The 26,116-nt window shown below is 41.8% G+C and overlaps 1 long non-coding RNA gene across 1 annotated transcript in view; it reads left to right on the forward strand.

Moving 5' to 3' along the window:
• Window positions 1-26,116, forward strand: part of LOC112487398 (uncharacterized) — a 32,929-nt gene that overhangs the window by 6,031 nt on the left and 782 nt on the right. The window contains exon 2 of the long non-coding RNA XR_003050463.1: window positions 21,908-21,992. This is a non-coding gene — a long non-coding RNA (uncharacterized LOC112487398). The remainder of the gene's footprint in view (window positions 1-21,907; window positions 21,993-26,116) is intronic.

Raw genomic sequence — 26,116 nt, forward strand, 5'->3', positions numbered from 1 at the left:
GAGTCCTCGACCTCAGAAACATTAGAGCAGTTTACTTTGATGGGATTTTCTTCTCTTATTACGAAGAAAAACATGAAACTCCTGCAGTGAGCTGATGGCTGTCTTTTATGTCTGGTTCCAGGGTATAATTGCTTCCTTTCAGATTTTTTAGGTTCCGGTTAGGCAGGTTAATATGAAAAGGTTTTTGTCTTGGCAGTGGTTTATAAATGGAGTTGAAAAAGTCCCAGAGAATCGATGTAATGACTGTAGAAGTTTAAGATAATGTGGATTCGAAGGAACTAACGCAATTTTTGTGTGCATTCGGTTTAATGAACGTTATGTAATTTTGTTAGTTTATCTTATATATTACAGTATATCTATACTGTAATCTATAATCAATGTACATTATATATATGTAACTATCAATACATATATAAATAAATATAAATATATATACACTATATACGTATGTAATATATACATATTTACATTACATATATCTATATATTACTTATTACATATACATATATACGTATATATTGTTCCAGTGGTTTCCACAAGCATGCAAATCCATGGAAAATGATTTTTCTTATTTCGGGACTATCAGCATTAGTTTATTTTAGAATCTAGTCACGGACCAGATTGGATGATTTGGTGGACTGTATTTGGCCCACAGACCGCCATTTGATGATCACTGAAGACCAGGGGTCACCAACCTTTTTGAAACGGAGGGCTACCAGGTGACCCTGGGCACCACGTTGGTGACCCCTGCTGTCGACTAAGTTACCACGGAGATCAAAACTCAGTTTCTTGAAACACTAAAGTAATTGAGTTCTTAAGAACTCCTGAAGGCCTGAGACCTTGTTGACCTCATGAACTCTAGCACCAGCCCCTGTCGTGCAGCTGTAACAGAGTCTGTAACACATGAAGCAGCACAAAAGTCTTGTCAGGGAAGGAGAACACACTGTTAACGTGAGCAGGAATCCACAGACACGGAGCAGCTCTCTGTGCAAAGATCTGTCGGAGAACGACATCAAGCCCAGAATCACAATCCCCGGTGGAATCACTCGACTTCCGCTCTGAAAGCTAATGTTCTGATTAGCCTGGTTGGAAGTGCGGAAACAAATATCGTCTTGTCACACACCACCGCGCCGCAACCGTCGGGTCTTCAGAGCACGAGCGCTGAAGTGAAACGGGGATCATGGTTTTTTTTATTAAAATGCATTATTTTAAATCAAAGAAAGACGTCGTCTCCTCTCAGCCCGCGTTTGACACCGCGGCGAACCTGAAAGGCCGTGGAAATGAGATCGCACTTGACAGATTAGGAGCTGAATATTGGACAAATTTACCAAAAAGTGTCAGTTACAAATCACTGACCAGGTCAATGATGTGAAACGGGACAAAGTGTAACATTTCAGAGTTAAATGACGGGAGGCAGCGTCTCTTTATCTGCACGCCCACTTATCAGCAGAGCTGTCACGCACACACATCTGACAGCCGCAGATTTAATATATTTTTATTAAACCCACGTCTGAGGCTGTCAGACTGTGTGTAGACACACCAGGACGTGGAGATCAATGACTGATCAGGAGCTGCGGTTGATTTTTCTCCAATGATTATTTCGTGCATTCCGATGCAGAACTCCAGCCTGACTTAATAACCCTCCTCCGCCGCTCATTGTTGCCGACACTCTCTGCTCCGTGTGGACGAGGCAGGAATAGCTGATTGAAATCCAGATGAAAATTAAAATGATGTGATGTGTGCAGAAGAAAAATAAACATCTCACTTCGTCGTGGCTGATAAGGTGTGGGGTTATGAGCCAGTCCTTCCTGGGACTGAAACAGAAACCCGACAGCACCCCAAATGTCACGGCGAGCAGCGAAGGAGAGTGAAGATTTATTATGGGCTCACCTGCAAACATTAATGCAGGGGTGGGATTTTTTTTTTTTTTACACCGGTTTCTTTGGTCAGAGATGTAGAAAAAAATGTACCAAATGAAGATGTATCTATCTATCTATCCATCCATCCATCCATCCATCCATCCATCCATCCATCCATCCATCCATCCATCCATCCATCCATCCATCCATCCATCCATCCATCCATCCATCCATCCATCCATCCATCCATCCATCCATCCATCCATCCATCCATCCATCTATTTTTTAAAGTATTTTTTTCCTCAAATGAAACAATATTTTCATGTAAGTAATTTCCTCCTCAAATGAAACAATATTTTCATGTAAAACCGTGGACAGGAAGTTCTAAAGCCCACCGTGGGTCTCCACTGGCTGGAACTACTTTAACGGTGACCTTTGCTGCAACATTGGGTCTGGCCCAGGGCTGCATTGCAGACTTTTTGGCAGCCATCAAGCAGTGACAGCTTTAGATCTACAGCCATGAGCTCCTTTTGGATTTCCCCACAATCTGGGTTTAGGGCCTTCAGGCTTCAGCCATATGGGACACAAATCTGTGAAATTACCTGCATATTTAGAGCACAGGGCAGCAGGCTCATCATTATTTTATCACTTTTTTTACGACAATTTTTTTGAGCAATGCATGCTTTAACGCCGACTTTTACAAGGTCACATATATCTAATATTCACTTTTATATGACAGTTAGCGCTGCACGAGAGAACGCTTTTTTGAAAATCTGAACGCATGTTGTCAACGAGGGCTTTCTTAATTCATTTAGAGTCCAAAAGCCACATCTGGAGGGACAGAGCTTTCACATGGAGAAAAAGTCAATTATTGATATCAGGGGAAAAAAGGCCGGCCTTGTTAAATAATACATTTTCATTAAATATAATTCAAAAAAGATAAAAATATAATGTGAATAGAAAATTCTCTGTTGATCATCAGTTATGTCATAAAATGGTTGAACCTTGTCAAAAGTAAAAAAGAGATTTTTTATTATTCTAATTAGTAGTAATTAGAATAGTACTTAATAGTAAATAGTAATAATAATATAAGCATTGCATTATTAATATTAACGATGATATTTATCAGTTATTAATTATTATTCTTATTAAACTGTACACTGCACCATTTATGCAACGCAACCGAATAACACAGGCCACATGGTGGCCTAAAGTGAGGGGCGAACCCCCCAAGAGGCCAAAGATTTACTGATGTGGAGCTGCAGCAAGACAAATTATTTTTAGTTTGTATTTCTTTTTTAAAAGGGGTAATAATTGAAAATATATTTTTTACATTATATATTTTTAATCAGTACTAAAATGACTGGACATTTCAGATGACCCTATATGAATTCCAGGTCACCCTACGTGGGGTCGCACCCCCTAGGTTGAAAAACACTGCTGCTCAGAATGTGTTACATATAAAGAGTGAACCACATTTCAAACTTCTATTGGTCTGAGTTGTCGATGATAAAGTATAGTTAATGTTATAGTACATTACATAGTACATTTATACATTTCCAGCACAGAAAGTACTCTGTTTACAAGATGTCGCTGTAGACCTGAGTGAGGAAATACAAGAGAGAGAGAAAACTCAGAGGATGTTTTAAAAATGCAAGAGAGAGAAAACTCAGAGGATGTTTTATTTTTCTAAATTCAAAGTGCAGTTCCCCCACACTCCACTACCCGACACACCTATCACAGCAAATGACATAATAGACCTCCATTTGTCAAATTAGATCAGGAGCTGATACTGAAGAAAAAGAACCTTCATATCTCCATCTCCGTGTGGGATTTCATCAGGCAGCAGGGAAGTTTTCAATAGACATTAATGGGTTTTCACTTCCTGATGCAGCTCAGGTCTGGAATCTGGAACCAGGAAACTCTCTAGTCGTCGTCTTCTTCTCCTTTTTTTACTTCTTCAATCTCTTTATCTTTCTTCTCCTAGTTTTTTTAATAATTTGTTTGTCTTTTTTTGTGAAAGATGAAGATAAACATTTCTAAACATCTCTCCTGTGGTGGAAGCTAACAGTGAAGGCCTACGCTGCTAATATTCTAATGTTGGTCATCATGGTGGTACTCAGAGAGATCAGTGTTTTCTCTGGTGGTTCTCAGAGTACAAAAAGTTGGAGAACCTCTGAACTAGGATGTTCTGAACCAAAATCAAACCCTACAGTGACCAGACACCGTCACCGTCTGTCATCGGACCATCCACACCCTTCCTACAGCGTCTGTCCTCTGAGGCGTCTTTGTCTTCTGCTAAATGATTAGTTATGTCTGGCACGTCGTTTACCCTCATCCAGGGAACTTTATTTGCCATTTGACTGCTTCCGTTCAGCCTTGGATTTCATAAACAAATGGAAACTGAAAAATGTTATTTGAACAGACACCAGATACTCACTCAACCGGATCAGTTTGGACACTTTTGAATAATGATGGGCAAACCTAATGGGGCGGAAATAACCACAGTCAGATGCCCCGGAGACGTTACAGTCGCAGTTTGGATGTGAAAAGTGTAACGTGTAATGTGTTTCTCCAAAACACCACAACAAATATTGTGAAAAAATATTGACGGGATTGTTGCACGGAACAGTCAGACGCTAAGGCAAGTATCAAGAAACGTCCTGTTGGATGAAACGTGAAATGTGTCGCCATGAAAACTTAAACCATTGTTTTTCAACCTCGGGGTTGCACCCCCATGTGGGGTCACCTGGGATCCAAAAAGGGTCGCTTAAAATGTCAAAAAAAAAATTCATTTAAAAACTAATTGATCATTTGATCAAGGAAATTAACAAATATGATTAAAAACTAATTCTAGAAAAAAAAGTCTCTGGTGTTGACAGAAATTTGTGATGTCAAAATGGGCTCAAAGGCCCAAAAAAAAAGGTTGGGATCCACTGACTTAAACAGTCAATCATCCCACTCAAAATGACGTGGGTGACTGAGAACTTTCACATAGTACTAGTGATCACAACTGTATTATTTGGTATTAGTTTATTAGCCAACCTTCAAGTCATCAACTGAAGCCTTAAATGGACTTTAAGTTCAGTCTCAGTCTGTGAAACAGATCCAACAAAATCCTGAGCCAAGTCCTGAATCTGAAGTAAACTTTGTGTTGAGTCTGAGTCATTACTGACTAATCCTTACCTGAATCAGGAGTCCAGAACCTCTAGGTATGAGTCCCATTCGGTGAGTTTCAGACCCCAGGTGTAGACGTGCCCCAGAAAAAGTCCTTTCTCCCGCTTTTTTCAGTCTGTGCTCTTCTACAACCTGTGGCCTCCAACCTGTGCTGGATTGCTGCGTTTAATTTCCAACAGCTTTAATTAACAATTAATTGGCAAAGGGATCCGGGGGTAGGGGCACGGCACTCACATCCCAGAGTGACGTTCAATCAGTTAGTAGAAATTAGAAGGAATGAAAAGTCTATTTTACCTGCGAGTTTGAATTCAGCACAGAAGGGTTTCTGCAGGGAGCGTCAAAGAAGTGACGACCCAGAGAGTGTTCAGTCTGAGAATCTCCAGGATTCATTCATCAATTACAGGGACACTTGACTCTGTTCAGAAGCATGTGGTCAGTTAACCGTCTTTTGTTCTTTAAACACGAGGCTTAATTAATTAGGGATACATTAAGAATGGGTTTTTTACTGTAATATCTCTGATTTAAAGTACTCGTCAAGTGCCTCCTCACGTTAAAATCCTCCACTTCCATTGTCTGCTCCTCATCAGACTCCCCTCCGATGATCTCATGCAGCTCTTAGTAAGATGGATGGTTCTAAAGATAAGGGTCGCAGTCCAGCGACACCCTTCGTTTTTCAAAATGAAGCCCTTCTACGTAATTAGTTTTCCTTCGTATGTTTTCTGTAGCTAATAGCAGTTGAGGGTCAAGGCGGAGCTGAGGTCAATGCTGGAGGTCAACAGCTGAGGGCGCCACGCACCACTCTATCATAGGGCCACAGGATTCAGAGAGGGCAATTAATTCGGACAGAATGTTTTGGGACCAGACTGTATCAGGATCATCAGTTACCACCAGTGTTGAATCCATGACTTTTTGGCTACACGGCAAGAGCAGTAACCAGTCGCCACCAAGTGGCCAAAAAATAAACGATGGAAAACCTCTTCTTTTATACTTTGTAGCTCGCAGTTTGTAGTCGATTGACTTAGTAAAAAGTAAGGCCTAGCTGCTGTGTGTGAGTAAACATAAGGGGCGTGGCCGCAGTGTGAGCGGCTGTGGAAAGACGTAAGTGCAAAGATAAGAAAGTGGAATCATGAGTCTTCCAGCTCGCAGTTTGTAGTCGATTGACTGGCCGCAGTGTGAACGGCTGTGGAAAGACGTAAATGCAGAGATAAGAAAGTGGAATCATGAGTCTTCATCCTGGTTTCATGTTTGCATCATTGCCACTCAGAGTGTCAGCCAATCACAGACACTGCAGGATCTTAACACACACGTGTTGGTTTTTTTAATCTCGTGTCTTTTCTTCTTTATATGGCGGCTTCACAGAGGAACAGTAAACGTTGAAATTAGTTCAAAAATGTTGTATTTTTGCCTTTGCCTTTTTTCGTGGCCAAACCCGTGGTCAGCAGTCTGTTTCATTTACCTGAAATGCCTTTAATTAGCTTTCATTTAAATGGCAGAGGGAGAACCGGTGCCCAGGGCCCGGCTGTCAGGTCCCAGAGAACTCTTTTGTCATTAAACCATCAAACTGGGACGGAGCTCTGATAAAGGTGGCTTTGATAAGCCGACGTCAGGTTCAGTGCATCAAAAAGTGACTGAAATGAGTCTCTGATGGGAGCAAAAAAAAAAGATTCTGTTTTTGTGCTTTGCTGCAGAGGGAAACAGGAGCGCAAGGTAGATTTTCACTCCTGACTCACGGGGTAATTTGTGAGCATTTTATCAGTGACCGTCACATCTGACATATAGTGCGGGTTATCTGCATGCAGCTGCATATCACATCCAGGGAGTGTCTCACTGTGACAAGGGAGGGTCGCTCTACAGGCGAGGGCCAGACCTACACGCCTGAGAGGAGCATGGTCCTGCATATAAAAGACAAACACACACATGGACCACTCATGTGCCGTCACTGCAAGGTGAAATTCATATGAACATCTTTTTGGTTAAGGGTTTTTTTCAACCTGAATGTCTTAAAAGAAAAGTAATAAATGAATTAAAATATATATTTTTGGTCATTTGTTAGAGGAAGTAAAGGTGGCTCTGTATGTTAGCAAAAATGCTAACCTGAATATTTAATAATTAATTAAGTCCTGCAGTGTTCTTCTGTTCCACAGTGTGGTCCACGCCTCCCATGTTGAGCACAAGGCCACCGAAGGAGAGACGTGAAAAATTAAAGGCATAAAATTGTCATTTTTACCACTTGAAAATTGAAACCAAACCAAACAGACGACATCACGTTGGTGCCGGTGCCTCGGCTCCAGATCGAAAAAATAAAACATTAAATTCTTGGTGATAAATCAGACAAAAGTGTGTAATCCCAGAGCATCCTCACCCACTGAGCTCCCGTGAATGTTTACCCACAGGCGCGAAGTGACAGAAGGGGACAAATCCCCCTCAGTTTGACCTCTCAATGGTGTCACCCGTTCTCGGCGCACCCGTTACCAAACAGACTTAGTGAATTGAACTAATCATCTTTGATTAAGTGCGGACCCCAGGCGTGTGATACAGCAGAGCCAAAGGTCATTCTTCATAATGTGTTGTGACATCACGGCGTGAATTGTGGAGGCAGTGTGCCGTGTCCACGCCGGTGCACGCACGACTGATGGTGGGGGGAGTGAGGGGGGAGAGGTGTTCGACAGTAATTGCACATTATTTATTCAGATTTATCTAAATACGGCCTGACTGTGCGGTGTGAACATCTACGGCGAGGGGAGGGGGCGGGGGAGAGCGGCGGGGGCGGCAGCGTTTTAGAGCTCGGACTCGTCGACAGCTGAAATGTAACAGTTTGCTCTAAAGTGACTCATTATCCGGCCCATTCTGTGGCGCTGACGTGGTGTGTTAAACGCGTGACAATAGTCACATCGTTATTTGGGGGGGGGGGGGGGTTTGTTAGTGTCAAACGCAGCAATAAATCATGCATTAACAATGTCACATCTAATCCTGAAGTCGTCGTGTGGTGGCTTTTTTCCACGGTTCTATTTTCTATCATTGTTTTGAGGACAAAAGAAAAGAAAAAAAACCCGTGGTTCTGTTCATCAACACAATCATTTGAAGTGCAGCTTCATTCGTCCCCGGCCGTGGTGGGAAAAAACACAGTGAAGTTTCATGACGGCCTAATGGTTTTGGAGTTGGGGAAAAATGCTGCAGTGAGATGCAGACGTACTTTAGCTGACAGTACAGATATCTGCTCTGCAGCACTCAGGACGCCTGTCTCGCTGTTATCGACTGTGTTTGCAACAAGGTGTCAGGACGCCGTGGTTTCGTCGTCAGTAGCAGTTTCACATGAATATGCAGAGCGCCGGGGCTGCCAAAGCTGCCAGAACTCTGGAGGAACACAAAGTGTACGGCGCAGTCCGGTGACACGGCAGAGATGTGAAGTCAGACAGAGAAATAAACATGATTTGTTTTTGTTTTGTTTGTGTTTTTTTTATACCCAGGCAGGCGCACAGCTGCCTACAAATGGAGCAATAAAAGAAACGCCGCTTCATTCCTTTTGACTTTTGTGAGTTCTTCAGTACTTCTTCATTCTAAGTAATGACAAGGCAAAATTTTAATAAATCTTAGGTGTGTGTGTGTGAGAAAGTGTGCAAGAACAAACTGGTTAAAAATGGCGAAGAGCAGTGTGGTTTACAGTGGAAGTTTTCAACATTTTTGGGGGAAAATCCTCTCAGATTGACCCGCGACTACATATATCGCAATATACAAAATGGTATATAATGTATATAAATTTAAAAACTATGAATACATAAATCTAATCTGGATCTATTGCCATTCAAATAGCCAAAGAAGGTCATTGTTTCAACAGAAATAATGTAGAAATATATGAAGGACTGTGTAATCCACCAAAAAAGTGTTGCGAACCACCTGTTGAAGACCTCCGTTTTCCAGCCTTAGTTAAATCAAGAGCAGCCATTTTCAAAAACGTTTTTTTTGGATTAGAAGAATGACCTTGGGAGCTGTCCGTGGTGCTGGTTTAAAAATCATAATCCGGCTTAGTTTTGTTAATTCCAGAAACAGAAATAATCTCTTCCTCTGTGACTCCTTAAAGAATCAAATGTCTGCCTAGGGAGGTGTTTTTCAACTTTGGGGTCGTGACCCCATGTGGGGGCGCCAGAAATTTGTGGTGTCAATATGAGGTCACAAGCTAAAAAAAAGTTTGGGAACCACCGATGTGTTAGTGGTTAACAATGCCAAAGGAGTAAAAATGTTTTATTATTATTTAAGACAAGCTAATCTTGTTATTGTGAAAGTGTACAGTTTACACCAAAGCTTCAAAATGATCGAAAATTGTAAATATGCAGTTTGCCTTTTATACAATCAACACAATCATTTGAACCAAAACATTTTTTAATTACTTTTTAACATGAGTATTTACATTTATATTTTCGCTCCATAAACATCAGATCCATTTTTTTACATTAAAACTGTGTTAAGAAAACACAGAAATAAACAAAGACTAGACATAATGTAAAAAAAAACACTAACTCCATTTGTTTATCATAATATTGTGTGATAAATTATAATCCATTTACATCTTTAATCATTTATTTCATAAACAAGAAGTAACTGGTTCCAGCTCCGGTTCGAGTGCTCGCACAGCCAAATGTTTGCAAAGCTACTTAGCAGCACTTCTCTGCGGGGACTGCGGAGCCGGCCGTGTTTGTTCGAGACGGAGAAATATAATTTGAATAAGCCTTTAATCTGTGGGGAGATGATCCAAAGGACTGTGCTGTCGCTGCTTCCCCATTTCAGGACACAATCTCTTCTCAATGACGGGACTCTATTATGATTCCGTGGCACATACAGCAGTCAACAAGGGGGGAAATCATCTAAGAAGTAGAATAGAGACAGCAGGGGAGATGGAAAACCTCTGCCGCTCTCTTTCTGCAATGACCTGAAAGAAAGAGGAAGTTACTGCCTATTTTTAAGAAATGTTTCCAAACAGCAGATACAGGAGCACGGCATGGCTTCTTTTTTTTTTTCTTTTCTCGTTTTTTTTTTTCAGGCTCTATTTATGCAACTTCTAAAGAAATGTGAGATGAGACAGAATTTTCTGACCCCATTTACTTTTAAACTTCTTATTTACGTTTACAAAGAAGTCTCTAACCAGGGTTGGAGTAAGAGATTGTGGATTTAATTACCTACTAAAAGTCAGGAGAACTGAGAGAGTAAAAAAAAAAGGAGGATCTAAGGACTGCACAGTTAGCTAGCACAAAAATTGTGTTGGTTTCCGGTAACAGAAAATAAAACTTTAATAATGTTTTTCATGTCCTTTAGCCTAAAACTGTTGTTTGGCTGAGTTATTCTTAATGTTCAAAGTCATTTGATTTGCCGCCCTGAACAATATTAAAATAATTTAAAAAAATATAAAGTAGAGAATGAATCAATGGAATTAAGTTATTATTATTATTATTATAGTCTTTATTGTCATTGTAACACGGGGATACAACGAAATTGAACCTCTGCTTTTAACCCATCACCAAAGTGAACAGTGGGGGGAGCAGTGTGTGGGGACGGTGCCATGCTGAGAGCACCTCAGTGGTAACTTGGCAGCTGGTGGAATCGAAAAAACCTGAAGACTTCTGGACCCAAGTCCACTTCCTTAACCACTAATCCACCACTGTTAAAGATGAACTGAAAAAAATCTATATTTATACTAATTTATCAAGTAATCCTGACAAAAAAAACCCCTTGTTGATTCCGTTGTGTTTATAAACTGGAGTCATGACTGGATGAAGATATACAGTCGTTTACAACTTGTACATCTCGGCTCAATCACCTTTCAGACGCTGCTTGTACTTTATCATCCTTAGTCGTTTCTCCCACAGCACTATGTTGCTGTGATAAAAGCCTCAGCCCAGCGTGGAAACGTCTGGCTTGTCCGATTCTTTCATTAGCCGTCATTGTTGTCACAAACCACAGATAAATTAGCTGAAATAACTGAGTCACGCTGATCCGGTTTCTAAGGACAGGCTGCACTTGGATAATTGTGGCTCTAAAGACAAACACAACAACTCTTGTAGCTTGACAAATGTAGACAATGGCTCATTAAGTGCACTTCAAATCAGGGAGTTATCATCAAGGCTTTTTAAACGTCGAATTATATTTTATAGCAACTCTTTGTTGGCAACAGGGGGAGACGGAGTGGGGGGGTGGTCTTCTCATGAACAGCTCAGCTGAGATTTCAGAGGACGGAATCAAATTTGCAAATTTTCCCGTCGTCTCTGTGATTAATGTCAATACACGTTCACCACCAAAAAACAAAACGAATGTTCAGTCTACTCAGGGAGAGAAGATGAAAATCAGGGCAGTTATGAAGATGCTGATTGCAGGAGGGGGGTGAGTGGGGGGGTGGGAGGGTGTAAGGGTGTCCCTGCCCCTTAGATTTGTTTGTAAAATTTCAGTTCTGCTTTGTGTGTTGGACAGAATGAAACGTAGAATACCAGTCAGACCTGACATACTGTACATAAGTACCCGTGTCACTCACCCACGCTGACACAGTGGTGCCATCATAATAGAGGACATTAAAACATCAGGAGATCTGAGGAGTCTGACTTCTGCCTTGGAGTCATAATGAAGGGCAAAAGGGCAGTTCCCAAAAATAAACACGAAAGAAAGAAAGCAAATGCCAAACCAATGTTTGTACAACGTACAAGCAGTGAATGTAAACAAAGCTGTCGTCCACATATAGTATCACATTAGATATGATTAGCTAGAACTTTATTAATCCTTTCAGGAAATTAAGGCGCGTGAGCAATCTCCGGGAGTAGTCAAGACAGGAAAAATAAGTGAACATAAAAGTTATCCTTGTTCGACAACAGTTTTATTACAGAAAAGTATTGTTAGGTACATCAGTGTTTAACGGCATCGGAACGTTAAAACGCCGCCTACAGGAAGTGATCATTACACAATGTATTCACCCTCTCCACTTGTCAGCTAGTTTCCTAGCGAATTCTGTTTTGATGATTACGGTACATCCAAATGATGAAACGAGATTCCTTTGAAAAATTATGTAACCACAAAACCTAGTTGGAGGCCATCGTGAAACAGATACAGCTAGCATGTCATCTGCTGTTTTCAAACCAGTCAATTATCAAATTGACTAAATGTAAAATTTTATATCAAAACTTTCATGTTATGTTGGTACAAAAAGATGTCCCGATGGGAACATGTGGCCCATTTTTTATTTCAGGGTTAAGAAGTGAATCTGATGGAGGCAAACAGCAACAACAGCAGACAGCGGAGGGTCTAAATGTGACTCAAGAGCTGAAATAGGAGGAAATCAGTGGCTGGGAGCAGATATATATATATATATATTTATATATATTTGAGTTTAGTCACTGCATTAAGTCAGGATTACTAACCGCGGCGATTCACTTCAGCGCATTTAGTCCTGAGCAACACCGAGATCCTATTCATTTGTGGAAATTCAAAGAGTGGTGGTTGATGCTGAGAGCCATCCAGCCTCTCCGGCTGCAGCTGCTGCTTCACAGCAGCTCAGTGGAAGTGCAATTACTGATCAGGTGATATATCTTATCACAGAGAAATACTGTCCTGGAGCAGATAAAACCGGTTCTCCATTAGCCAGGTACTGCTGCAGCCCTCGTGTCTTTATATGTACATTGACTGTACATGTGGCGTTGTATTACGAGTCGCACGCGGCGTAAAGTGGCGTCAGGATATATGACAGTCTGACATGTTTACTCTGGCGCAGTGGCGTCTTGCCGTAATGAAACTGTTCCTGGAACAGCTTCCTTGTCTCCATTACGAGCCAATTCCCTGTATCACTGCGTATGAGTCCTATTTCTGAAGTCATTCCCAGAGGCTCATAAAGTCGTCTTCGGAAGTACACCATGGTAGTACACCAACACTACACCTTTACAGTTTGTCCCATATCTCCATAATACATCATCACTCTCAATGGTGGCGCTGACGTTTATATTTTCTTCCAAAATTGCAGCAAAACACACGACCCCGTCCTCTTTGTTACGACTCTGCTGCTGTGAGTACACATTCAGCAGCACCTAATACTGTAGTATCACCTGTGACTCATCACATTCGTTTTTCTTATTTACCATAAATATTAGTTAAACACATTGGGCCAGATTTTTTTAATTTGTCTACATGTAGATCCCTTTCTCCCCTGCGGAGGGTGCTATAAACACAGTCTGATGTCCTTACGATATTTGGAAGAATAGTATTACTGCTGTACTAGTACTAGTGCCAGTACTAATTCTACAAAGTCTGCTTTAACTATTACTGCTACCATGTACTACAATACTATACTGGTATTTTTACTAATTATACTTAAAGTATTATGTCTACTACTGTAGCTATTTCTATTACTAGTAATACTACGACAGCTACTAGTGCTGATTACTGACAGTAATATTCTTATATGACGTCCCTACTGTACTGTACAAACTTTGACTTTTTATTCAAAGTATTTTTACTATCAGTAGCAGTACTGTAGTGCTACTATCACATACTGATACTATTGCTACCACTAGTACTTTTAATGACTTTTTTTCCACGACTGCTGCTACTGCGTCTGTACTATCATCACACTGATGTAGTAATGAAGGAGGGAGAGAATGCAGTGTAAATGGTAATTTACTCGTGTTCTTTGTGTACACGCACTTTAGAAAGCCGGCTTTGTGTGAGTATTTCTTGATGCTGGGATAACGACGTGAGAACAGTAACAGTTTGTAACGTGCGTCTCTCAATATGTGCGGTGGTGCAGGCGGCACGTAATGAATGTGGAAATAAAACCAACAGCATCTGTGATCGTCTTCACGGACTTTATTATGGGGCGTATCGGGACCCTATATAATAAAGGCGAGTTTAATAGGCTGCTCTGTCAGAGCGGCACTGAGGGATGAAAAGGGTTCCTGACATCAACTAAGCCCCTGAGTACTCCTGACAGCAAAAGATTGCGGGCTGCGGAGCAGGAGGCTGCGCCTGGCCTCGATCATTATCGTGTTCCAGAAAAGGTACATAGCACGAGGAGCCCAGAGTTGCTACTTCTCAATTAGCATCAGCACAACGGCGCTCAGGGGGTTCACAAGCACACAGCACCACCGTGTATGCAAGGGATAACAATGACCAGAGGCCGTCAGAGTGATCCCCCCCACACACACACACACACACACACACCTCCCCTAAAGTCACCTCCCCGTGCCTGTGGCTGCCGCGTCGCCTCAGTCAATTAAAAATCAATTAATAAGCTCCAAGACTTTGCTGCTGCTAATGGACTGTGTGCTCGGATTGATAAAGCGCGTCAGTGTTGCTGCTTTCACACCTCTATTACCATTATATTTTAACAAAAGCTGAATTTTTAATCCACGGGATCTGGAGCAGGGAGAAAGCAATTAGTTCTGGGTTATGAGTTAATTAGCTTGCACCTGATAGTTTGTTCCTAAATGGAACTTTCTGGAAATTCAAACGTGCATTTCATGGCTTCGTTAGAGGGAGATAAAAGGCTGGAATCCTTGCTTGAATAGCATGTTCATGCTAATCAGGTGAAAGTAAGCTAAAGTAAGATTACCAATTATATGTTGATTGCTCAAGTATGACCTCAACAGCAGGAGTAGACATATGTATATATTTATTTATATATCTATATATATATACCTGTTATTTCTTATTTCTATATATTTATATGTATTTATATATTTATGTATATATACACACCCGTTATTTCTTATTCCTGTATATTTATATATGTATATATATATTTATTTATATATTTCTATATATATTTTAACTTTTTTTATAATAATTGCTGAACACATCTTTTATATTGACCATTCCAACCACCGTACGGTGTTAGTCTCCGACTGTAGGTGTAGCTAAGGATAAGGGTAAGCGGGTGGGATTTATTTTGGCGTTCATTTTTTTTTTAATTTAATTATTGATCTGCTCCACGTCTTGTGGCACCACAGGAAGCGGTGGAGTCAAATTGAACCATGCATCTTGGCAAAACGGACTTGTTAGTTTGTCAGCTCACATTTGTTGGCTCTCTGGCTCAGGGATATACGCCGTTTCCTCTCCAGTTCTCCCTCCGCACTTTAACTGGCCTTTGTTGTTACCACTGCCCACGACTGTGTTCAATGAAGAAGTTATTAAAGAGAGGGAGTAAAGCTGTCAGGGCTAACAGTCAGCTGGCAGCCAGACAATAACTACACACAGTTATCCATTAGATGTTGCTGTGTGTTGGACTCCTGTCTCTCAGGTGTCTGATAACACACTTGTGCAGTAAAACATAACAAACCCTTAATAGCACTTGTTTTTTTTAGCATAGCATAATAGCATTCTTTAAAAACAAAACAAAACTGAAAGTCGAGTACCGTTTAGACGGCTCTCTGCCGGTCATTGAGGAGGATTTCTGGGTCATAGTTGACCAAAGCTGAACTTGACATAAAAAATTCAGAATCACTTTACCCTTGTGAGGAAATATACTAATGAAAAAGGATGTGTTTTAAATGCTAGTGGGACCAGTTGCCAGGCAACCGGCACAGACTGGTTAAATTTAGTTTTTTCTCACTATTAGAGGTGCAGGTAGGCACGGGGTTTTTTTTATATATATAAAAACATTCTGGACATGGATGGGTAACAAGCTGCTAGCTGTGGCTACATGTTTACCATACTGCAGTGAGAGTGGTATCATGTCACCTTCAGCTTCCACCTGGAGTATTTCATCCTCATACATATTTTTTTCGCTGTCCATTTGCCTGTGGTTATAGTCCATCGTCCTCTGTCCATCACAGCTTCATTTCTCTTATCATGTTTTTATGAAATTGAACTTTCTGCAAACCAACACCTCCGCCTCTCGTCTGGCTGCTTATCGTTAGTCGATCGCTGTCTATCAACTTCTTCCATGGCTTCCTGTAGCCCCATGTTTGGTTCCCTGACCTCCGTATCTAACCTTTGCTCCCATGTCAGCCTCCTCCTTCCTCCCCTCTCCTCAGTCTCCCTCACTCTCCCGTCAACTATCTCGTCTTCTCCACGCGCCCCCGGGGCGGGTTAGTGTGTACACTTTATAAATTTGTGCGTAGCTTCCTGGAGGGATCCGGCCGCAGCGGTGGGATGGAGCTCTCCAAAGGTCAGCTCTGTGATGGACAAGCCGACCAATACTGACACTGACCCACAGAGCCTTGAAGGCAGCCGGTGGCATTCTGAGGCTCAGGGTCCCTCCCATCAGTTCCTGTGACAGAGCAAAAGAGAAAAAAAGGAGCGGAGGGGAGAGGAGGGGAGAAGAGAGGAGTCTTTTGAACTGCTCCTCGACTGACGCCACAGCCTTTGTGGGTGTTACGTGAAGAAAAAATAATCAGCATCAATCACCACTCATTTGTTACCTTCGAGACACTGTTGCACCCACACAAGTAGATCATATTTCCACTGCCACTCGCCCGTCCCTCTCCCTGTGCCTGCCTCCCTGCCTCCCTGCCTCCCTCCCCCTCATAAACATCCTCATCCTGTCCACTGACTGTAGAAAACACACTTCTCCGCACCTGGCAGGTGTGAGTGACAGCGGCGTACACCGAGCGGACACAGTTGAGTGACAGAGATGTCGCCTTCCATAACAACGCAATTAAAAGCTACAGTGATTGCCTTTCAGACGTGAGCGAGGCCATTACGCTGTCAGGGCTCCGTGGATTTAAGACAGCAGCATTGTTGAAGGCTCCTACCTGACGGTGTAAAATAAATAAAAAACTTCACCTCCACAACAGCGACTACAACTCCCCCCGGCCTCCCATCTCCCTCCCTTTAATGCACACTGGACATGGAGTCATTGTGCCACCCACTCCTGTACCCCCCCACCCCCCCCGTCTCCCTCCTCCCCATTTACATTATCATCTCCGCCAGCCGTCTGTGGCCTGTTTACAAGCCTGTTCTTTTTGAAATCATGGAAATCGCTTCTCCCTCCAGAGCAGAGGACCTCTACCTCCTGGTGGCCAGGGCCAGTAGTGCAGCAGGTGCAGTGTTTTTTTGCTTCGATGGCAGAATAAAAGCTTGGCTGCACACGAGTGTGCGTTTTGACTCCATATCCATATGAATGATATGGCGTGCCAAGAAATTCCCTTTTAAGCTCTATCAATCACCGTGCTGAGTAATGGTAATCCTAAAGAGAGAAAGAGCACCTAAATTTGTAAGGAGTATGTGAAATTGGGTTGGAGGGCTTAAGTCACCAGTGTGCAGTGAATCCATGCATGTGCTGGCAAGATTACTTATTGTGCAGCCTGATCATACATATGCAAATCAACTCTCATGATCCCAAAGCACTGAAAGAATTATAGCGAGCATCCGTCACACTGAGAGCCTCTATACTGGCCCATATAATCATTCAGCTGAATTGAGGGCAAGTGGGGAAGAAAAAAAAAAGCCTTTTTTTTTTTTTTTCATTTTTAACTTCAGCATTCAAATACTAGAAATGGGGGAGAGAGAGAGAGAGGGAGAGACAGATCCCCAGTGAAATGCTGCACAGATGTTTTTAGTCATTTCCTCTCCTCACCGAACACAGCAACGCGTTTACGGTGATCGAGCGCATTTTTTTTTTTTTTGTTGCTTTTTTTCAGTAAATATTTGAGCGCTGTTGTTCCATCAAGCATGGAGAACATCCATCAGGCTGTGTTTTCAGGCCAGCTTCAAGTCTGCTCAGCTTCCGCCGTCTCCTCTGTGTGTAGGTGGGGATAAAGGAACCATTTGGCGCCAACAGAGACCCAGTTAATGGGGAAATATTATGTAAATCCAATCTAATTAAAATCAGAAGCGCACCAGTCAAGTCCAAGGTATAGATGGGGAGAAGGAAATCATATTTCACTCACCCTCATTAGCATAACCTCACCCATCTGGTCTCATCTTTTAAGTAAATCCAAACAAATAAGTGAATGGATTTATTGGGCTCCTGATCTGCAGCGACTTTGGCGTTTGACTCGGAGAAAAATAAATTCACGCTCTCCTCCTCTCAGGGTGGCAGAAGATGTGTTAAAAAGTCTTTAGTAGCTGCCATCACGTCTGAGGAAACGTCAAATTTCCTCACACATTCACCTCCTAGGATTACCCTAATAGCTTGAATGGGTGAGAGCGACTCTGCTGCCACTGGTTTTTACACTGTGATTACGAAGCCTGTCATCTGATTAGGAGGCTGAACTTCTTCACTGAGATAGAACACGCAGCCCATGTGTGTGTAATGTAGGCTATATGTACCAGACGTATGCGTAGAGATGAGAGAGGGGGGAGAAGTTATAATTTAATCTATTTCAATGTCGTGCATCCATGCGTCTCCAGCCCACGTGGGATTAACCCACATATGTGCGGGTCGCCGCGCGCTGCCGCTGCAAATGTAGTTTTAATTATAATTGTAGCTGATTTTTAATTAAAACTTTGTGTGGCTTTCACCTTTATTGCTCGCCCTCCGCAGTGTCAGGGGTGGGGGCTGTGATCACAACGTTTCCGTCACATACATTATTAATCCATCACAGTGGCCTTTCACAATGAAAAGCGCCGCGGTCAGCACTGATTGATTTTCACTGTAGCTGCCCTTTGCCACACTCTTGCTGCCCTGAGCATTAACTGACAATAAGTAAGGACCAATCAAATGTGACAACATAAAGAAAGATAATTTTTTCCAAGTAGGTTACTCGGTGGAAGAGTGATTAGTGCTCTGGCCTTACAGCAAGAGGGTCACCAGTTTGATCCCCCAGGAGTTCAGAACAGTAAATTGACATTAGTGATGATTATGACAGTGAAGGTTTGTTTATCTCTGTATGTGGTCAAGTGAGGATTGGTGAAATGTATTTGCCCGACTTTCACTGTCACAAACACAAAAGTCTTCTCCCTTACCAGCAGGGGGTGCTATTAACATAACAGCAGTGGTCTGGTCTAACTGTTGAAGCAGTTTCCTGAAGAATAGTTTTTGGGTGAAAGGCTAAAAAAATGCCTGTAGTAATGTGTGTATATATATACATTTACTGACATGTCAATCATCAGTGTGACAATACCACCGGTCAGTACTATATGGTACAGAGCTCCCCAGAGCTGTACAGTTTCAAATAAATAGAGACATACTAGTTACTATATATATATATATACAGAGAGAGAGAGAGAGAGAGAGAGAGAGAGAGAGAAAGCATTTATACATAGTTATATCTTTCAACAGTATCAGAGGTTAACATCATCTGCATAAAGGGACACTTTATTATCTTTTTTTAAATGCCCCATTCTGTCATGGTGAAGTCGTTCTTATCAGGATTTTTTTTCTTTTTCTTTTTTTAAATCGTGGTTGTAAGAGATCAGTCAGATACTCGATACCGCATCCTCCCTGTGGTATTTTCAGCGTGATCGCTGTGAAAGAATTTAATTTTAGACATGAGTTGATAAAAGTATGCCACTGAAATTTGCAGTGTAAGTAGAAATTGATAATAATATGACACATTAAAAAAAAAACTCAGTTCACCTTGTGCAGGATCTGCATGTGAAGCTATCACCTATTTTTAATATACTGCGAGTTCCATTAAGAGATTACACTTGTGAACCGGTGCACGTGAACGTAAAATACATTTTTGTGTATACACAAAATTAAAGAGCGCTAAGTTATATTTATGGATACAAAGGAGCAGCGTGTGTGTGTGTGTGTGTGTATGTGTGTGTGTGATTTGTTATGTGTCTACAGGGCCCTGTGCAGTACAGTGCTGTGGGACTATATCAGGTTGCCTTACATCACTGCACGCAGACAAGTGCTGAACAGTTATTTTTTGATCATGGACCAGAAATATTGTATTGCAGTGGAGCTGCTGCCTCAGCAAATCTTCAGTGTTTCACTATATTTCTTCCCCATGTATATTCATGTATGTATTTTAATGGATATATATTTACCATATATATTTATTCATATTCATTTATATATCATGTATATATGTTTGTGTATATATGTAAACAAATATATCTAATATATATATATATATATATATATATATATATATTAGATATATTTGTATATATATATATATATAGTATATATATAGTATATATAGTATATATAGTATATATAGTGTACAGTTTAATTTCCTCCTGTTCATCTGGGGCAGGAACATCGCGTCCTTGTCCTCCACTGATGTGGAGTTTGTGCTCAGATAACAAGGTCAGCCTGACTCAAACAGACGGACTGAAATGTGAATGTTCCTCTGTCTCTTACTCCTCCCCCCCCCCCCCTCCTCCCCCCACGGGCTCAGTAACACCTTTAGCACCTTCTCATAGCCCACTAGAGAACTAATATCCACCTGTGATTAACCCCACATTACCCAACTCAACATCTTATCGTCAGAAATGTGGCGCCTTTGGGCTGCTGCGACTCTCGCTGCTGCCTCATAAAATGCGAACATTAAAGAAAGATGACGCCGTTTAGGACTGTACCACCTGACCACGGGCACGGTCAGAACCAGCGTTGTCTTTGGAGTCCTTTGTTTTCATGTTTGTAGCTGGATATCATCCAAACATGAGCAGCTTGTTCACATCAAACTGAAGCATTTTCTGTGCAGAAGTGTTTTTCGAAGAACAAGGTGTGAGTGAACAGTGTGACTAAGACCCACCAGCTTGTGTCATGCTAACAATGAGAATAAATTAACTGTGTTTTGCAGAAATAACAAACCGGCGGTGCACTCTGTGACGCTGTTGTTAAAAACTCTCTGTGTTCATGAACTGAACCCCTGCTCAGACATCACTAGTCAAACCAGCCACGATTGGATCAAATACACAATCAACACCTCGAGAGTCTTTGTATGTGTCGTGTGATGTTTTGTTTGTCTTTAAATGAGACTTTTTCACCTTGCCTCCCGCATGTCAGGGCTGAATCATGATAATTTGTAAAAAAAAAAAAAACATCCAGGCGAGCACAGTTTTTAAAATGAACCAGAATGAAGATACTTCAGCAGCTTCTGCTGAGGTGAATGAATAACGGCCGCTGTAGAAGACGTGACTGCTTTACTGTTATGTTCAGCCCATTATTGTTTCTTTAGCAGAAGTGGGACTACAGTATGTAAAAAGTGGGGTAATTTCAATTTTATGCAAATGCTCTTAACTCAAAGTCTGGAATGTGTACTTCCATCTTTTGGGACAGGTTTGAAAATACAGGGTAAATTGTGACGTTACCAGTGTCTGTGACCCCATTTTGACATCACAAATTTCTGGTCACCCCAAGGTCATTTTAGTAGCTATCACTTGTGTAGTCATGTGATCACTCAAATATATACAATATTTATATCCTACATTTAACTTGAATTCCTTTTAAATTCATGGAAGTGAAAGAAGAAATAATTGATTAAAAAAAATATTTTTATCAGTCATTTTTTATCAAATACTAGACATTTTAAGCGACCTTCTTTTGAACTTCAGGTGACCCCACATGGGGCAGTGACCCCAAGCTTGAATAACGCTGTTTTAAATGATACATGCTCACATTTAAACCCAGGTCTTTTTGCTGTTAAAGTGCCTTTAGGGAAGATGTTAAGATGTGCACACATTTTTAGTATCATCTTATTTTCACTTTTTAGATATAATATTTTTTTTTTCTGCTGGATCAGAGCACCAGCCCTGAGTTAGTGTGAAAATGATCATCGAGGTTCCAGTTTACTCAGATGAAATCACCAAACGGCATCAAGTCAAGATCACAAATTGCCCGAAAGTATAGTCAATGTTCAAAACACTTATCGCCTCTTTAGTTACTGATGAAGCCTTATTAAAAAATATAATTAAGAATTCACAAAAAGGAATGTTTTCATCTTTCAAGTGCTTGTTTGTTGCCATTTTTTTAATAACGTGTAATTCAGTGTTTTATTTTCCAGGTCATCAGGCAGATGGGTTTCCACGGTGATAGGATTCCTGGCTGATGACGACTGAAAATCAGACGAGTCATATTTTCTATTTGCTGTGAGTACGACTGTAAGTGTGTGTGAATGTAGATGGGATGGTGTTGATGGGATGGCCCCCGCCGACCCCCCGCAGGTCACAGCTCATATCCTTCTTCGTATTTTAAGCGTGGATTTTCTTCCAGTGAAGCTGTGTTTTATTGGTGTCAGATCATTTGCTTGTAAAATGCCGCGTTGACTTCATTCCCCTCCCGTCCTTCTGATTTTAATTCATTTGCAACCTGAGATACCTGTGCCTGTGTACGGCTGAGAGAGCGAGAGAGGGAGAGGGAGGGAGAGAGATAGATATATGTGGAGTGAGAGGGGTGAGGGAGGGATGGGAGAGGAATGGATGCAGCGGGAGAAAAATGAGCTCCTGTCTAAAGGTTCTGTTTAATGTATTGTAACCTTCTAACAAGATGGCCGCATCCCAGTCGATGACACTGTGACATACTGTGTGTGTGTGTGTGTTGGGGTGTGTGTGTGTGTGTGTGGCTTGGTGTTGTAACTCAAGGGAGCTAATAAGGCCACCAGAAGCAGCAGAGTAATGTGTCACGATGAAGGTCAGAAGTTCAACCCCAGTGTGTAATGTCACTTTGGTGACATTAAGGCGAGGCAGCCTTTTTAACTGGGCAGCTGTGTGTGTGGGGGGGGTTGGGGGGGTGAGTGTGTGTCCAGTCTTTGGTGGCGAGGACCCATCAGCTGAAGCTGTGTTCCACTCCCCGAGCCTCAATTATGGCATGAAATCTAACAGCTAACCTCCTCCTTCGATCCACAAACACACGTATGAGGAGCGGGGGGGGGGGGTCAGAGGATCTCTTCCTGAACTTCTTCAACTGTATATAAATGATAGGCATGATTTCATCAGAGTGGCCTTTTAACCTGTGGGCTGAACTTTTGTCCCCACTCAGGTGTCCTCATCTCTGTGTGTGATGAAGGAGGCGATGTCTGCTGAGTTTTTTTTTTTATTCCTCTCTCTCTCTGCTCCCTGGAGAGGCGACTGTAATAGCATTTTCTGTAGAAATCATATGACAAGATACCCGCTGTGGCTGGGGGTCAGCGTCTGAGGGGAGGGTAGACCAACGGGGCTGGAACAGTGTTCCATGAGGCTCATCATCCAGCAGCGTCTTCAATCGATGCTCCCGCTGTACGTTGAATTAGATTTGCTCGTGAGCATTTATGGGTTAAACACGTATTGATATTGTCATTTTTTTTTTTTTTTTCTCAACACGTGAGATCAATGCTGCGTTTCGCCAAGCCTGTGTGAAGATCAATGCCGTCTTTAAAACAAAGTCCCAGAGCTTGGAATATTAATCGGCCGCACAAACCCTGTGTTGTTAACATCATGTTAATAATGTTAAAATATATATCAAAGCCCGGGCGATATTAAAAAACGAAGGCACGGCGTCTTAATCATTAATCACAAAGCAAATGTGGAACAACATGATAATCTAATAAGACAAAATCAAATCTCCTGATCTTATAATACGGACCATATGGTGCCTGCCGCCCGTCGCCGCAGCTGTGGATGTAAACCTTCCGTTCCTTGTATTCCTTTATTGCGTTCTCCGTCAGAAAGGCTAAACAAGGACAAGCTGTCTGAGGGCCTGGTGTCAGGCTGCATGTTCTGCTGCATTTCAATCAGTCTCCTCCTTAATGATGTCTTCATTATTGATCACCAGTGGGAGGTGTGGGGGCGAGGGGGTGGGGGGGGTGATTCCGCTGCCCTGGTGTGCTTGTTTGTACTCCTCCACCTGCAGAACAATTATTGGTCTTGATTTGTTTACTCTTCATTTCCTCCTCCCGCAGTCATGCGATGAAGGCCTTTCAATCCAGACGCTCCGTGTGTCGGATTGAGGTGAGCAGTGACGTGGGGCGAGGTTCACGCACGTACAAGTTCAGTAAATGAACCCGAGATTGAAGCTTGAATTTCAATTCTGACCCTAATTGAAACGTTTACCGTAAAATTCAGAATATAAGTGCACTGGAATATAAGTCGCAGGCTATTTTTAAGGCTCTCAAACTGAGCATGTCAGTAAAGGTTCAGTTACAGATATGTTGCAACTGTACAACCACAGCGTGATCAAAGTCGCAGTCTCTCTCATTTTGGTACTAAGACCTGACTTTTTTTATGTGACTTTTTTATGTTTATAATTTTAAAAAATGTCTTTATATCAGAACTTTCTTGTTTATTGGTTAACATTGAGCTAATATTTTGTCTAGCCACACTTAAAGTTATACCTTTCTTGTTTATTGGTTAACATTTTGTCTAGCCACACTTAAAGTTATATTTACCTTGTATTTACAAATTAAATTTGTAACTATATTGATCCCATATTTGGGAAATTCATGTGTTAGCTGCAGATATACTGCCCCCAGCAGGCGCCAAGCATGTAGTTCCTCTGGGAATCAAACCCAGAACTCTCTGCTTATGAGGCAGGCGTGCTAACCGCTACTCTATGCTCTCTGCTTACGAGGCAGGCGTGCTAACCGCTACTCTATGGACAGCGTATGTGTCTCATATAAGCACTGCAGTAATTATGCATACTGCAGTGTACGACCTTTTTAACGCAGTGGTAATGACCGTGAGTGACATACACACACACACACGGACACACACACACTCCTGACAACACGGTGCTTTGTTTGCAGTTATGTGTCGGCTGCTCCAGGAGAAAAGTCAGTAACAATGTAAGTTTGTGGAGTCACTTTTTGTGTGTTCTGTTTGTTTGTGTTTATATATATATGTGTGTGTGCACGCGTGCTCACATCCCTGTGGCAGCAGGTCTGACAATAGACTCTGACACACTGGCTTCTGTTGAGGTGGTTTTCTTAGGTTAGGAAAAAAAAAAGGATCTTAAGTCCAGCGGGTTTACACTCACAATTATCTCCAGTGTTATGACACTTCCTGCTGTGAGGAGAATAAAAATATTACTGCTTCCATTCAGATGCCTGTTTGTGGAGTGCATTAGCTTTTCATATCTAAACAACCTATCTGTACCGAGGTAACATCCCTGCAGGCTATCGCTGAAGGGTAATCCACTCCGCAGCCTGTGGTGCCGCCACTGTAATGGAGGCCGCTGCGTTGGACTGGGAGTGCGCGTTGAATAAATGATTTCCTCCGTCTCCTTTGTGGGCCATAAACGTAATACATGGCTAATCGTTCAGACGGGCCGAGACCCGAGCTGCTGGTGCAGCAAATAATCACGTGCACAGCACAAAGGCTGCGGTGTTGTAAACACCCTTAGAAGTCATTTTAGGGGTCTGGAGATAAACACCAGGTGAAGTTATAACTCGCACATGTGACACTTGGGCTTTAGCAAGTTTTAATACCTACAGAGCAGCAGCGGTGTGAGTGTGTTTGTCAAAAATAAATTGGCTCCAGTGACGTGCTGCAAAGTCTGGAGGGGTTTTTTTTTTTCCCCCAGTCTATACTCTGTGACCTGGCTTTCCACGCAATTATCGTCACATTTCTCCTGAGCAGTACTTCACCTGAAACAAAGTACGAAACAAATGTGTAAATCAAGGACTTTGACCAGCCCTTTTTTCAGCAGCTGATCTGACCTGTTAGCATGGCCGCTGTTAGCATGGCCGCCCTTAGGAGAACAGGGTCCCTAAGCAAGATTTTCAAGTGGGACCTCCCACCCCTCCCCCCCATCCACCAAAACCAAACCTTCCCCCTGTGGAAATCCATCACAAGTGTCATGGTTATTAATTTCTTAATGCTACTCCACCAAATAAAATTAATGAGAAACACTATCCTCAAAAACAGCATATAAACAAGATGAAAAGCTACTAGTAATAAAAATTGCAAATTACTGCAACTAGTACTATTACGGTCTTTTATTAATATTTATTTATTATTATTATGCACAATTGGTTGTCCGTTGATTGGACATATATTTTTACAACACCCATTTCTATCCACTCTCTCTGTTAACAGCTCCGGCTGTTATGATTAAGATGCCCCAGTAGATGTTGATGGACATCAATCATGCAATTTGCTTATTGGGGCCCCTTCTTCAACGTGGGGCCTCGTGCGTACAGGGGGAGCGGCCCTGTCTGTTTTCTATTCTATTCTATTCCATTCTGCTCATTAAAAATATATATATTTGTCCTCCATATTTGTGCCATTACTGCCCATTA

This window comes from Cynoglossus semilaevis, chromosome 8 (assembly GCF_000523025.1).
Source record: "Cynoglossus semilaevis isolate Cse_v1.0 chromosome 8, Cse_v1.0, whole genome shotgun sequence".
Classification (NCBI taxonomy): domain Eukaryota; kingdom Metazoa; phylum Chordata; class Actinopteri; order Pleuronectiformes; family Cynoglossidae; genus Cynoglossus; species Cynoglossus semilaevis.